This window comes from Triturus cristatus, chromosome 11 (genome assembly GCF_964204655.1).
Source record: "Triturus cristatus chromosome 11, aTriCri1.1, whole genome shotgun sequence".
Taxonomy (NCBI): domain Eukaryota; kingdom Metazoa; phylum Chordata; class Amphibia; order Caudata; family Salamandridae; genus Triturus; species Triturus cristatus.
Genome location: NC_140594.1, coordinates 1,103,410,160 through 1,103,426,898, shown reverse-complemented (window position 1 = coordinate 1,103,426,898; position 16,739 = coordinate 1,103,410,160). Strand labels below are relative to the sequence as shown.

Genomic DNA, 16,739 nt, shown 5'->3' with positions numbered 1-16,739 from the left:
CCAGGCAGGTCGCTCCCCATGCCGCGCAGCTCCACCTGACTGCGTCCGTGTCCCTGCCCAGCTGTCGTTGCTGCTGAGGGAGTTCGAGGCCCGCCTCCACCCGCAGGCTACCACCTGCGCCTCATCCCTGGTGGCCAGTGGTAGGCCTTAGGTTTGTCTTTCTGCCGTAGGCATTGTAATTGGTATTGTGCTCAATTTGCTTCTGTGACCGGTTCTATTGCTTGTATTGTATTACTGTCTCATCTGTTTTCTGTGACCATTTTCTTCCCCTTGTGCTCGCCACCCTTTGCCCTCTCTCTCCCTTTGCCGTCCCTTCTTCCCACCTTCCCGCCACTGCGCCCCCTGCGGCCCCGCCCCCCCCGCTCGCCCAATTCGTCTTTCCCCCTCCCAGCTGCTCCTCCCTCCCACCTCCCCTTCTTATGGCAGCCGAAAGGCGCTCCTAAGGCAAGCCCGTCTGCACTCGTCCGTGCCTGGACCACGCCCAGCACCAGAACCCCTGGCCCCCGCGAACGCCTTGACGCCCGACTCCGCTACGATGCCAGCACCCTCCATGCAGTCAACTCCGGGCGAGAACACACCTGCTATCGGGCCACCCCGAAGTGCACCCAAGGACCCTTCACCTGCCAGAACTGCAGCTTCACCAGCATCCGGCCCGCCAAACCACCAACAAGAGAACCCAACTACCTCAGATGCATCCTCCACAACACCCGCTCCACCCGCAAACACGCCATTGAACTCTGGGACCCCCTCGACTCAACCTCCCCTGATGTCGCCTTCCTGACAGAGACCTGGTTGAACCCCGCCTCAGCATCCGACATTGCCATAGCCATCCCGGACGGCTACAAGATCACCCGCAGGGACCGCACCAACAGAGTAGGAGGAATTGCCATCGTCCACCGGAACACTCTAAGAGTCACGACCAACACCGCCGACACCCTCAGCACCACCGAACACCTGCACTTCCAGATCCACACCGACCCCAACACCACCCTCAGAGGAACCCTTGTCTACAGACCCCCCAGACCCCGACCACAGTTCAGCGACTCCATCACCGACTTCATCAGCACACACGCCCTCGCCTCCATGGACTACATCCTCCTCGGGGACCTGAACTTCCTCCTCAAGAACAACAACGACACCAACTCCACTGCCCTGATCGACAACCTCGCCAACCTCGGACTCAGACAGCTCGTGACAACACCCACCCATGCTGCCGGCCACACGCTTGACCCATCTTCTCCGCAAGCCCCCACGTCTCCTTCAACCACACCACCGAACCCCTCTGGACCGACCATCACTGCATCCATTTCACCTTCAGGGAGCCCACCACGCACCACCGCACCCAACAGATGCCCCGTCGCAGCTGGGGTTAAAGTCACCTAAGACCAGCTAACCACCACCCTCGCCCCAACACCGCCGCCTGCAACCTCAGACAGTGGATCAACGACTGTGCCAACACCCTCATCCCGCTCAAGAAACCCTCCAACAGCCACACCAGCAAGAAAGCCACCTGGTTCACCGAAGACCTCCAGGCCTCCAAACGAACATGCCGAAAACTGAAGAAAAACTGGCTCCGTGAACGAACACCGGACAGCTACGCAGCCCACAAGAACGCCACCCGCAGACACGATCACCTCATCAGATCTGCCAAGAGGGCCTCATTCAAAGACCGCCTAGATAACAACGCACACAACAGCAAAGAGCTCTTCAACATCGTGAAGGAACTCTCCAACCCCAGTTCCAACACCAACGACATCCCACCTTCACAAGACCTGTGCGACTCGCTGGCCACCTTCTTCCACCGCAAGAGCACGACATCCACGACAGCTTCAACGTCACGACGACCGCCCCGACAACCACTGAGACCTCCGCCCCCACGACCACCACCCGCACCAACCGCCTGCTCTTCTGGACCTGCATCAACGACAAAGACACTAGCAAGATCATGAACACCATCCACTCTGGATTACCGTTAGACCCATGCCCACACCACATCTTCAACAAAACCAGCACAGCCATCGCACCCCATCTCCGGAAAGTAATCAACATCTCCTTCGAGACAGCAACCTTCCCGGAAAGCTGGAAGCACGCCGCTATCAACGCCTGGTCATGATGTTGGGCGATGCGTACGAGAGGCGCCATGTAGACGTTGAACCGCGTCGGGCTGAGGGAGGATCCCTCTGGGACGCCGCAGATGATCTTGGAGGCTTCGGATCGGAACCGGGGGAGGCGGTCTCTCTGGGTTCTGCCGGAGAGGAAGGAGGAGGTCTAGTCCAGGGCCTTGTCTCGGATCCCTGCGTCATGGAGCCGTGTGCGTAGTGTGCGGTGGCAGACGGTGTTGAAGGCGACGGAGAGGTCCAGAAGGATGAGGGGCGCCGTCTGGCCGATGTCCAGTAGGAACCTGATGACGTCTGTGGCAGCGATGAGGGCGGTCTTGGTGCTGTGGTTGCTGTGGAATCCTGACTGGGAGGGGTCCAGGATGCTGTTGTCTTCAAGGTAGCGGGTGAGCTGGGTGTTGACTATCTTCTCAATGACCTTAGCTGGGAACGGAAGCAGGGAGATGGGCCAGAAGTTTTTGAGTTCGCTCGGGTCCGCCTTGGGTTTCTTCAGTAGGGCGTTGATCTCGGCGTGTTTCCAGCTCTCAGGGAAGGTCGTGGTCTCGAAGGAGAGGTTGATGATGTTGTGCAGGTGGGGTGCGATGGAGCTGCCGGCTTTGTTGAAGATGTGGTGAGGAAAAGGGTCAGACGGCGAGCCGGAGTGGATTGTGCCCATGGTCTTGATTGTGTCTTCGATGCTCACGTTGGCCCAGGTTGTCAGGGGGTCGTGGTCGGTGGGGTGTGGTAGGTCCGGCGTGTTGGGGCCTGTTAGGGTCGTCTGGGGGTTGAAGCTGTTGTGGATGTCGCCGATCTTGCGGTGGAAGAAGGTGGTGAGGGAGTCGCACAGAGCTTGCGACGGTGGGATGTCATTGGCGTTGGAGCTGGGGTTGGAGAGTTCCTTCACGACGTTGAAGAGCTCCTTGCTGTTGTGTGCGTTGTTCTCGAGGCGGTCTCTGAAGGAGGTCCTCTTGCCGGTCCTGATAAGGTGGTGGTGGTTGCGGAAGGCGTCTTTGTGGGCTGCGCGGTTGCCCAGCGACTTCTCACTGTGTCATATGTTCTCCAACTTCCGGCAGGTGCGCTTTGACGCTAGGAGTTCCGGGGTGAACCAGTTGGCTCTCTTGCTGGTGTCTTTGAGGGTTTGTTTTGTCAGCGGGGCTAAGGTGTTGGCACAGTCGTCCATCCATCGTCCGAGTGTGCGTGCACCATCGTCGGGGTTGGAGGGGTTGGTCAGTGGGTTGAGTGCGAGGTTTGTCTGTAGTTGTAATTCGGTGATTTTGCCCCGGCAGCGACGGGGGATCTGTAGGGTGCGGTGATGTGCGACGGGTTTCCGGAAGGTGAAGTGGATGCAGTGGTGGTCGGTCCAGGTGGGTTTGGAGATTGAACAACAGGGGAGAAAGAGAGGATCCCTGAGGGACTCCACAAGAGATTTTGACTCTAGGGGCGGTGAACTGGGCTGTACAGACTGCCTGGGAGCGGTTTTCGAAAAAGGAGCTAAACCAACTGAGGGCAGGACCCGCAATTCCTGCATCCCTCACACGGTCAACCAAAAGGGAGTGGTCGACCGTGTCGAAGGCAGCGGAGAGATCAAGCAGGACAAGGGCCTGCGAGGAGCCACTATTGACCTCACCACGGAGGATGTCTAGAACTGTGAGGATTACCGCCTCAGTAGAATTAATGGACGAAAGCCAGCTAGATGGGAATCAAAAAATTCGGATTCCTCCAAGAAGTCTGTAAGACAACCTATAACATAGGTTTCCAAAATCTTAGCTAAATGGGGAAGAAGGGAGATAGGGCGATAGTTTGTCAGGATGAGTGGATCTGATCCCACCTTTTTTAAAAGGGGAACAACAATTGGCTCTTTAAAAGTTACAGGGACAGTTCCTTGAGACAAGGACTCATTTAAGAGGTTGAGAGCAGGACTAGGAAGGATGGTAAAAATTTCCTTCAAAATGCTGGGAGGGCAACAGTTAGTGGGAGAGCCTGATTTGACTTTTGAAAGAAGGTTGATAAAAGTGCGCTCACATATTGAAGGAAAATATGTGAAAGAGCTTTGGTTTAAAATGGGATGAGAACTAAAGTCCGGGTTTTGACAGACTGGGATGCTGGACTTAATTTTATTAATTTTGTCGATAAAAAAAGAGGTTCAAAGCATTGCAAAAAGTTTGTGAGGGGGAAGGTTTGCTTAGTATTCTGTCGGGGTTAGATAACTCATTAACAATATGAAAGATCTCCTTCGAACGATTGGTTGCCGATAGGATTTTGGATGAAAAATACGCCACTTTAGCAGTTGACACAGATGTCTTATAGATTTTCAAAGAGTTTAAGTAGAGCAATTTGTCTTCGCGTTTGTAGTTGCCTCGCTACTTTCTTTCCAATTGTCTTAGAGCTAATTTTTGGTGTTTCAGCTCAATGGAAAACCATTTGTGGGCCTCATGGCGGCGAGGGGCATGGATGTTCCTAAGAGGAGCGAACTTGTCGCTGGCGGCTAGTAACCAACTGGTTAACTGTACATATGCCTGATGAATTGAAGAGTTACCCGGAGGAGTCGAATTGGCAAGTGAGTCAAAAAATAAAGATTTCTCAATCTTATTCCAATTTCTGCGAAGACACCCAGCACGGCTGGGGTTTTTGTTCGTGAAATTATCTTGAACGGTAAATTTGATTATGTGATGATCGGACCATGTACAAGGTAAGACTAAAACAGAAGACATGGTGATGTTGACGGTCCAAACCTGGTCAAGGATATGTCCCTTAATATGTGTGGCCGTGGATACCTGTTGAATAAGACTTAAACCTGAAAGCAACTCGGTTAGTTCAGCCGATTGAGGACCACCAAGGATGTCATTGGCCCAGTAATTGAAATCCCCAATCAACAAAACCTTTCCATAGTTGGTAACCAGGTGGGCTATCTGTTCACCCAATGAGTGGGGGAAGAGAGGCATCATAAGGGGAGGTCTATAAGGCAGGACACATACCACGGGGACAATATCTGATTCAAAATCGAATTTTATCACTAGGTTGTCCACAGATGGTAGATCTAGTGAAGTTAGAACCGTATAATTGCAGTCATGGCGTGTTATAACCGCTACTCCTCCGTCCACTTTCCCCTGGGGGCGGTTAGACTGAATGATATGATAATCAGGAGGTAATGCCGCAAGGATGTCAGGAGATGATTCCTGGGATAACCAGGTTTCAGTAAGCAGGAGAAGATCAGGCTGCTCAAATTGAGAGCAACAAAAAGATATCCATCTGGTGTTTGACCAATGAGCGGGTGTTCAAATATACAACAGAGAGCTTACGTGCATTATGTCCATAGCCGTATTGGGTCAAAGATGGACCAGCGGCATGCACACTACCGATTTCGGGGAAGGCAGTTCTAAATGCCAAAATTCCATGTTCTTTGATACAAGAATATACAAGGGGATTAAGTTTGGTAGAAGCTGCATGAAGTACTGTCAGCTCACTGACAGTGTAGCTAATTTTCTGAGCATAGTGACAGGCCCCGGGTCCCGGAACGGTGCGGACGGGCGCAGACGGGCTTGCCTTCGGCGCGCCACCGGCGCACCCGCTGCAAGCGTCCACTATGCTCCCGCGCTGCAACCGGCATGAAGTAGCCGGTGGCAGCCATGGCACCGCCCCTTGCAACCTAATTGTCTATCGAGTGGTTGTGACGGCCAATAGCCTCTGAGCAAGAAAACAAACAAGCGAGGCAACTGGGCTGAGGAGAAGCGTGCGGGTAAGTGGACTCCATTTTAAAAACACAACAATTCTAAGAATAGCAGCAAAGTTTCGAGTAAGCAATTCAAAAGCAGGCATGTGGGTAAATGAGCTCAATTTTAAGGGCACAGCAATTTTAAAAATAGCAGCAGAGTTTCCAGTAGACAGTTCTAAGGCAAGCTCTACGATCGAGGATAACAAGCCAAATCCCGTTCCCGCGCTACAACCGGCATGAAGTAGCCGGTGGCAGCCTTGGCTCCGCCCCCCTGCGTGCTAATTGGCTATCGAGTGGTCGTGACGGCCAATAGCCTCTGAGCAAGAAAACAAACGTGGAGAGAAATAAGCTCCGTTTAAAGCACAAGAATGTTTTAAAAAGTAGGCTCCGTTTTTAAAGCACAAGTAATTTAGAAAATAGCAGCAAAGTTCTAGATAAGTGATGCAAAGACCAGCTCAGCAAGCGAGGCAGCTGGGCTGAGGAGAAGCATGCGGGTAAGTGGACTCGATTTTAAAAACACAAACATTTTAAGAATAGCAGCAAAGTTTCGAGTAAGCACTTCAAAAGCAGGTATGTGGGTAAAAGCTCCATTTTAAGGGCACAACAATTTAAAAAATAGCAGCAGAGTTTCCAGTAGACAGTTCTAAGTCAAGCCCTACGAGCGAGGATAACAAGCCAAACATTCTTTGACAAGTTGGGCCTACCTTCCTTTAACGCTGATAGGCAGAATTAATTTAATTAAAATGATGGTGCTACCTAAGCTATTTTTTTTGTTTCAAAATATCCCGCTGGCATTTGAAGAAGAGGGATTAAAAAGACTCAAGGCCAAAATAAACAGTTTCATTTGTGTTTCTAAAGGCATTAGGATTTCATGGAAAAAGCTGCGCAGGAAGAAAAACAAGGGAGGGTTATCCCTGCCAGATTTAGCTTTCAATGCGTGGATATTTCTATCAGGACCGGCAAAATGCATCTTGAATAAACCAGACAGCTCAGATATTGGTTTGATGTTTAAAGCGATGTTGTTGGAGTTAGAGGGAGGAAACCAAGGATATCTATACAAGTTTGGAGACCCAAGATTTTTTGAAAATATTCACCTAAAAATCCTACTGAGTTTTGCATCAACATGGTTTAAAGTTAGGAAGCTTCTAAAGATTTACTACTACAGTGCGCTGGCACCCATCTGGAATGCTCCGGGTTCACCTGAGTGGGCAAAAGATGTTCTAGCAATCCCACTAAAATCAGCGGGTCTACTGAGATGGGAACAACTTGTACCGGATGGCCTTCTACTTTCTTGGGAATCGCTGAAGTTACTTACGGACGATAAGTTATCCAGATTTAAATACATGCAAATCTAGAGATGGCATCAATCGCTGCGTATGACTTTCGGTATGTCTAACGAACTAGAATCCAATTTGAGCAAGAAAAGCACGAAAAAGAAAGAGGTGGCGACCCTATATTGGATACTGCTGGACCTGGCGGACGGAAAATTTCAACTTCCATAGGAGCTGTGGGGTGAGTGCTTGCCTGGCGTTCAAGTAGAAGATTTATGGCAAGTATCTTAACATTCTGCATTTTACAGCACGTCCTGCAAACCTAAAAAGAAATCATATTTTTTGTCTTTACAGTGTATACTGGTCTCCACTTAAATTATCTAAATCCGCAAAGGGTCCAACTCCAAAATGCCCGAAATGCCTCCAGTTTAGGGTAGATGATGTCGATATGTTTTTAAGTTGTCCTGTGCTTCACCTCTTTTGGACATCCATAATTAGAGGTATGGAATCTATGTTTGGGCCTGGTATCCAGTTGAGTACAACTCTGGTATTTTTTGGTTTGTCACCATCTTATGACTTAATGTCTCTAGATGATAATAAATTATTTTTTTATTTAATTTTATTAGCACAGAGAGAAATTTGAACATTTTGGGTTAAGATGTGTACAGATTGGTTATTGTCTATTAAATATACAATGAATCTTGACAGAGCTTTACTAAAAAAGAAGAGCAACAAAAAAGATTTTTGGTTACCGTGTGTTGATTGTTTGAGTAACACATAAATGCCTTTATACTGTGATACTTTACCCCTCTGGTTGTTCTGTCGGGCGTAAAAAAAAAAAAAAAACTAAGAAGAAAAAACAGGTCAGCCTCTCCCACATGGACACACAGTGTTCCTGATCCTCGAAGATTAACCGCAGATACTGTTCATTACTTTTTGCAAGAAGGGTACCATTAGAACTTGTCCCATTGGAACATCCTTGTATTTATCCCAGTACACCTGCTATGATTTGTTGTCTCCTTAAATGTTATGTGAGTATTACATTCTTTGGGATGTGGTAAAATACTTTGAGTCTCATTTAGAGGTTGACAGATGGGATACTCCATCAAAAGGTGATGGGTATCCCATTCACCATATTACAAGTGGCATAGACTATAGTGCACTTGTGATACAGCACAAAGGACATCTGCCATATTTGTGATGTAGTGCCCCATCCGCCAAACTCTAAATAAGGCCCTTTTCCTTTTCAGATGAAGCACTGGCTTGACCATGAATTATTGAGCCTCAATAGTTGATTTGTTGAGTTCTGAGTCTCTTCCCTCATGGCACCTCACTGAGTAAGCCTGGAATGCTCAGCTTTGCTACCCTGATGGTGAAGTGCGGAAGGGGTGTACTGGGTGCTCGCTTTTGGGCACTATAGTGAAGCTTTTACATTTATGAGGATGTAAATGTGTTACACGCACCCTTGGTATTAGGTTATCAGAATAATGATGGTTATTGATGCCATATTGTATGCATCTATCGGTCTAGACATCCACCACTGGTTTATCTGGCCAAGCATAATGGTAGCAATCCCAAGCATATTGTGGGAGGCAGTGGCATGATGGTACGCACCTCTGGTACCATGCTAGCCCTAGCATGCTCATGGTCATTCCTGATATATTCTAGGCATTCATAGCATAATGGTGGCCACTCTTTGTGTGATACTAGCTGTGACAAACCTGTGGTATTTGCTTGTATTTTATAAGTGCCAATGGCATATTACCCTCCTGCGATTTGAAAAGAAATTTGAGATCCCCCTCTTCAAAGAACACTACCTTCTTACACCCCCAGTCCAACACTTCACTGTTCCTCTTCTACATTCATGCTATATGAACTGCACATACATGGTTACATAATTGATGTTACCTACACTAACCAGAGAATGATAAAAACTCCAAATTTTATACCTACATAACCTAAACCCTAATCATATCCACAGCCCTGTATTCATCTGAGAATGTAGGGCTGAGACTTGTATATTCAAACCCAGCAACAGAGCACTGTACACAATGCGGGGTTTACAGATGAAGTGTAGAAGGGGGAGGGGAGTGGTGGAGATATGGCATCAAGGGCAGGGTTTACAGTGGTGAGGTGTGTAGCTTACTGAGCACAAATACAGCAAGGGGAGAGAAAGAAGTGCAGATGGAATAGCGGGATCAGGGGTGACCCAGAGTCCAGTTGACTGTCCTGTGACATTACGTAATTGTGGCATAATCTAGATCAAAACCCTAATCTTGACCTTCAACTCACTGTTGATCTTGTGTGGACCTTAACATAACTGTAAACTTCAGCCTTACCCTAACCATATTCTTGAACCTACACCTGCCTCGATCCTATCTCCATCTGAATGTGCTTACTTTAAATGTTCATATTTTGTTTAAATGCTTTTATTTGAATGTTGGTAAAAGAGAAGGAACTAATCTCTGCCTGTCAGTGTCAATCACCCTAGGTTCCATAGCTACAAACTTCACCTACTGAATGTATGTTGCTCTTTGCTTGGAGTGGAAAAAGTGAGACCTGCCCTAGTTGCTGAACTTCCACTACATTGAGCCTTCTGCCTTTTTATTGTCACCCGGCGCTCACTGCTGCACCCCAGATCACGTTCACAGTACATTACTTAGCAGGATGATACAAGAGAAGAGAGAACAAACTACTAGCTCTTTGTATGTGGCTCTGGTGTTTACTGCATGCCATTATTGCATTTTTAGGTTTCACCTGCACAGCACTTGCGCTGTGCTTGTGAAATCTATTGTTAGGTTTTGCCTGCACAGCACTTGCACTGTGCTTGTGAAATCTATTGTATTCAATATAAATCTTAAAAGGGTCTTACATCCCGCCCCCTTGCTTTTCGTTGGTTCCTGTGCTTACCACTTAATTTTCGTCCACTTCTGTTGTCTGTAGCATACTATTTCCTGTTGTTTCTCGTGTGTTTGCTCTTATCAGTGTCCCGAGGCCGAAGTACTGTTTTCATCCACTTTGCTGGAACTTATTTTCAGCGTGTCAGTACTTATGCTGGGAAGCCAATGCTCCGATCGCAACCCACCCACACTCACCAGTCCCCTTTGGGCCCAAGAAGGGACCCACTCAATTGCTCCCTTGTGAACGCACACTCACCAGTCCCCCGGAGCCAAAGCAGGGACCCACTCTAGTTGTATTATGCGCACATGAATTTATGAGAATTACAACTGCGTACATTAGTGTAAAAATGAAGTTAATTTTAGATTGGTAATCTTCTGGGACATTACAAAATGCATTTTAGTTTTTAAAAAGTAAATTCCGTGATGCTAAAATGCGAGGCAGTGGCGTTCAATGCTCATCGATTTGAAGGTGCAGGATATACATCTGAACCCAGTTATAAGTTTTTATTCTCCATATTCTTTGCTTTCTGTGGGCACCGAGTAGCGTGTCAGTGACACCTCGTACTCCCTTGTTTGCGGAGGTGGGTAAGCCTGGCCGAGCTCGAGCTCAGAGTCTTGCAGGGCCCTGGTCGCAGGGAGACTGCCAAGTCAAAAGGAGCTGAGTCAAGCGTCCCTGGTACTGTACTCTACCATTCATGGTGCAGTTTTAAAAGGTGCTAGCCATTGAATGGCTCCACTCAGGGCATTTAAAAATGTGTCTCCTTTCAGGATTCTATTTGTTTTGATAATTATTATAATTTCTCTCATTGAGCTTCCGACCATCTCCCTCCTTCTCTTGTGCTAAAAAAAGAGCAAAAAGATATCCATTCTGTGGCCGAATCCATAATGTTTAATCAGAAAATCTAGATTTAAATGCCAGCTTAACCACTTGGCCATATTGTGTGATGCTAGGCAAATCACTTTACGTCACTGAGCCTCAGTTTGCCACCTCTATCGGCACCTTCAAGGAGTATAGGTGAGATGTTCATACCGAACGTCACTTACATGAAGTTTCATAAACAATAATGTTGCTCTGCATTTACCAATATTATTGGCTATATATAGAGCGTAAATGACAAACTGGCATCTGTTGGCTCACTGATGGCAGTGATATTAGGGAGTTGTGGGTAGGGAAAGTCCATGCATAAAAAGTATTCATTTGGATAAATGTTAATGAGGTTTGTGTGCGTTTGATAAATGCACAACAGTTATGTGGGATTGATTTGGAAACACGTTGCAATTGGCTGCAACCCTTCTCCCTTGTTCATAGATACAATCTGAACCACCAATGTAAATGGTGCAAGTTTTGCCCAAATATATTGTTATTGGAGGTGTTATCTGTATATCAATTTGCCGGTATGACATCTGTCAGTCTTTGCCCAAGAGATGCCAAACACTGGATTTTAATTACTGTGGTTTGCCCCTAACTGCTATATGACGTCATTTTAAGTGCAACGCTTTCAGCTTGTCACAGTTTTCAGCCCACATCACTTTAGTTACTGGGACATGTCGTTTCGCTTCTACCAATGTAAACAGGAACTAAAGTAGAACTCCAGCAAAGGGGTGTTGGCTAAACACAATCACCAGATGAATGTGTGGTGCATGACAAGGGGGCACGTGGCTGCTATGGTTGACACCCACGTAAGCACTTCAGTGAGCGCAATCACTGGAATTTGAGAATGAATAGAATCTGGGTGGGTTGGTGTCTTTCTGCCGGAATATATGAGCATTTTATAGCCACGGATTATAATCATAGCCCAGGAAATTTAGCCCTTCGCCTCTCGAGGTTGTAATTGTATTTGTAATTATATTTATATAGCACTTATTACTCCGTTGCATGTTACAACATCTGGACCGTCGTGGCATTTACATGCTATGGAAAAATGGCGTTTCTCCATCGATACTTTGGGGTTTGCCCCAGGCGCTATTCAGAAAGAGTATATATTTTTTTCTATTTTACAGCTTGTTCCTATTAAAGCATCTGTTATCAATCCTGCAAACAATATTTAGTGGCACAGCGCAGACCACAAAACTAACTGCCTCTTGTTGCTGCTTCTTTCATTCAAACTTTGTAGCGCTTCCAGAAGCCATATTGTAATTCCATCAATTTCAGTGAGATTCGGCAGGTTCTTGAGGATGTTGGAGGCCAACTCAGCTATTCATCCTTGTGCTTCCTCCATCGTACCTTCAACCATACCCCACACCCCTTCCCCATCCTTGCTGATGCATTAACACCACTGTTAAGAATGTTAGTAGTCCAAATAGGTGGAAACCTGCATTTATTCAGGTAATACAGCATCACCAGTGAACATCCAGCTCCGTCCAGTCCAATCACCAACTGACCCTCAGAACAACACGGCAGGGACCCAAGACTCTAGAACAACAATAGAATCTACAGAGGGCTCGTGCCAACAACATAGTTACTGACATAACACATATTCCCCCTTTAAACGAAAAAAAAAAATAAACAGAATAAAAAAAGTATGAATACAACTTATTCCTAATACGAGTCACAAAATCCGATAACCATACAGGTTTTTTGCGTAAACACTTAGAAACAATAGGCAAAGAAACATCAGCATTATTAGAACACTTGGGTGCCAATTCCGATCCTGGAGAAACCGGGTACGATTCATCGGACGGAGCATTTTCTCCGTCCGACTCGTACCCGGTTGTAAAACTTTACAAACATGCAAGTACGATTCGCACGGAAACACTATTTCCGTACGATTCGTACAAAACACCAACCGAGGAAAATAAACATACAAATGACATCCGGAAAAGCGCCGACGTGACGTCGGGACGCACGCAACCAGGAAGTACGATTCGCACCGACGTCACCCCGCACGGAGAAAATTTTCCGGCAGCCAAAAACTGCCGGGAAATCAGGACGACGCGCACAAGGAGCACCTGTACGCGACGGACAGACATGGACCCGAACCTACGTGTCATCCCGGCCCTCATAGCAGTCGACCTCCTCTACAGGTACCGACGCAGACGCAGCAGAAGGTCAGAACAACACCCAGGGGCAAAGGGGGGGGGGGGCAGGGGCAGGACACAAAACCCCCACCCAAGTCACACAGCACACATGCCCTGGACATACCTGACCTCCAGGCCCTGGTCACTTCGAGGGGGTGGGGGCGTGTCCAGCAACGCCAGCGTCCACCACAACGGAAGTGGGTGACGACGCGAACCGGCAACACAACAATACAGGTACGTACCGTACCCACGCCTTAAGAGCGTGGGTACGAGTCGTACCACGCCCACACCCACGTCACCCCAACAATGGCGGTACGGCCCGTAACCATGTGCCAAAGGCCTGGGTACGGGCCGCACAAGCATTCCACAGCGTGGGCACGGGTACGTACGGACCGTACCCCCACCCGCGTATGTATGGAGCGTACCCCCACCCCAACAGTGTATGTACGGACCGTACCCCCACCCGTGTATGTATGGAGCGTACCCCCACCCCAACAGTGTATGTACAGACCGTACCCTCACCCGCGTATGTATGGAGCGTACCCCCACCCCAACCGTGTATGTACGGACCGTACCCCCACCCGTGTATGTATGGAGCATACCCCCACCCCAACAGTGTCTGTACGGACCGTACCCTCACCCGTGTATGTATGGAGCGTACCCCCACCCCAACAGTGTATGTACGGACTGTACCCCCACCCGTGTATGTATGGAGCGTACCCCCACCCCAACAGTGTATGTACGGACCGTACCCTCACCCGTGTATGTATGGAGCGTACCCCCACCCCAACAGTGTATGTACGGACCGTACCCCCACCCGCATATGTATGGAGCGTACCCCCACCCCAACCGTGTATGTACGGACCGTACCCCCACCCGTGTATGTATGGAGCGTACCCCCACCCCAACAGTGTATGTACGGACTGTACCCTCACCCGCGTATGTATGGAGCATACCCCCACCCCAACCGTGTATGTACGGACCGTACCCCCACCCGTGTATGTATGGAGCGTACCCCCACCCCAACAGTGTGTGTACGGACCGTACCCTCACCCACGTATGTATGGAGCGTACCCCCACCCCAACCGTGTATGTACGGACCGTACCCCCACCCGTGTATGTATGGAGCGTACCCCCACCCCAAACGTGTATGTAGGGACCGTACCCCCACCAGTGTATGTATGGAGCATACCCCCACCCCAACAGTGTATGTACGGACCGTACCCTCACCCGCGTATATATGGAGCGTACCCCCACCCCAACAGTGTATGTACGGACCGTACCCCCACCCGTGTATGTATGGAGCGTACCCCCACCCCAACAGTGTATGTACGGACCGTACCCTCACCCGCGTATGTATGAAGCGTGCCCCCACCCCAACAGTGTATGTACGGACCGTACCCTCACCCGCGTATGTATGGAGCGTACCCCCACCCCAACAGTGTATGTACGGACCGTACCCCCACCCGTGTATGTATGGAGCGTACATGGCCAGACGCAGGAGGGGTGTGTGCAGAGTCCTCCCAGCAGTGCCCAGACGCAGGTGGGGTGGGTGCCTATCACTCCCAGCAGTGCCCAGATGCAGGAGGGGTGGGTGCCTATCACTCCCAGCAGTGCCCAGACACAGGAGGGGGTGGGTGTAGAGTCCTCCCAGCAGTGCCCAGACGCAGGAGGGGTGGGTGCCTATCACTCCCAGCAGTGCCCAGACACAGGAGGGGTGGATGCAGAGTCCTCCCAGCAGTGCCCAGACGCAGGAGGGGTGGGTGTAGAGTCCTCCCAGCAGTGCCCAGACACAGGAGGGGTGGGTGCTTATCACTCCCAGCAGTGCCCAGACGCAGGAGGGGTGGGTGTCTATCACTCCCAGCAGTGCCCAGACACAGGAGGGGTGGATGCAGAGTCCTCCCAGCAGTGCCCAGACGCAGGAGGGGTGGGTGTAGAGTCCTCCCAGCAGTGCCCAGACACAGGAGGGGTGGGTGCTTATCACTCCCAGCACTGCCCAGACACAGGAGGGGTGGGTGCCTATCACTCCCAGCACTGCCCAGACGCAGGAGGGGTGGGTGCCTATCACTCCCAGCAGTGCCCAGACACAGGAGGGGTGGGTGCAGAGTCCTCCCACCAGTGCCCAGACGCAGGAGGGGTGGGTGTAGAGTCCTCCCAGCAGTGCCCAGACACAGGAGGGGTGGATGTAGAGTCCTCCCAGCAGTGCCCAGACGCAGGAGGGGTGGGTGCCTATCACTCCCAGCAGTGCCCAGACACAGGAGGGGTGGGTGCCTATCACTCCCAGCAGTGCCCAGACACAGGAGGGGTGGGTGTAGAGTCCTCCCAGCAGTGCCCAGACACAGGAGGGGTGTGTGCAGAGTCCTCCCAGCAGTGCCCAGACGCAGGAGGGGTGGGTGCCTATCACTCCCAGCAGTGCCCAGACGCAGGAGGGGTGGGTGCCTATCACTCCCAGCAGTGCCCAGACGCAGGAGGGGTGGGTGCAGAGTCCTCCCAGCAGTGCCCAGACGCAAGAGGGGTGGGTGTAGAGTCCTCCCAGCAGTGCCCAGACACAGGAGGGGTGGGTGTAGAGTCCTCCCAGCAGTGCCCAGACGCAGGAGGGGTGGGTGCCTATCACTCCCAGCAGTGCCCAGACACAGGAGGGGTGGGTGCCTATCACTCCCAGCAGTGCCCAGACACAGGAGGGGTGTGTGCAGAGTCCTCCCAGCAGTGCCCAGACGCAGGAGGGGTGGGTGCCTATCACTCCCAGCAGTGCCCAGACGCAGGAGGGGTGGGTGCCTATCACTCCCAGCAGTGCCCAGACGCAGGAGGGGTGGGTGCAGAGTCCTCCCAGCAGTGCCCAGACGCAGGAGGGGTGGGTGCCTATCACTCCCAGCAGTGCCCAGATGCAGGAGGAGTGGGTGCCTATCACTCCCAGCAGTGCCCAGACGCAGGAGGGGTGGGTGCAGAGTCCTCCCAGCAGTGCCCAGACGCAGGAGGGGTGGGTGTAGAGTCCTCCCAGCAGTGCCCAGACACAGGAGGGGTGGGTGTAGAGTCCTCCAGCAGTGCCCAGACGCAGGAGGGGTGGGTGCCTATCACTCCCAGCAGTGCCCAGACGCAGGAGGGGTGGGTGCCTATCACTCCCAGCAGTGCCCAGACACAGGAGGGGTGGGTGTAGAGTCCTCCCAGCAGTGCCCAGACACAGGAGGGGTGGGTGTAGAGTCCTCCCAGCAGTGCCCAGACGCAGGAGGGGTGGGTGCCTATCACTCCCAGCAGTGCCCAGACACAGGAGGGGTGGGTGTAGAGTCCTCCCAGCAGTGCCCAGACACAGGAGGGGTGTGTGCAGAGTCCTCCCAGCAGTGCCCAGACGCAGGAGGGGTGGGTGCCTATCACTCCCAGCAGTGCCCAGACGCAAGAGGGGTGGGTGCCTATCACTCCCAGCAGTGCCCAGACGCAGGAGGGGTGGGTGCAGAGTCCTCCCAGCAGTGCCCAGACGCAGGAGGGGTGGGTGTAGAGTCCTCCCAGCAGTGCCCAGACACAGGAGGGGTGGGTGTAGAGTCCTCCCAGCAGTGCCCAGACGCAGGAGGGGTGGGTGCCTATCACTCCCAGCAGTGCCCAGACGCAGGAGGGGTGGGTGCCTATCACTCCCAGCAGTGCCCAGACACAGGAGGGGTGTGTGCAGAGTCCTCCCAGCAGTGCCCAGATGCAGGAGGGGTGGGTGCAGGGGTGGGTGCCTATCACTCCCAGCAGTGCCCAGACGCAGGAG

The 16,739-nt window shown here is 50.9% G+C and overlaps 1 protein-coding gene across 1 annotated transcript in view; it reads right to left on the bottom strand.

Annotated features, from left to right (window-relative positions):
- Window positions 1-16,739, bottom strand: part of LOC146786078 (uncharacterized) — a 266,708-nt gene that overhangs the window by 117,352 nt on the left and 132,617 nt on the right. The gene's annotated exons all lie outside the window — the stretch shown is intronic.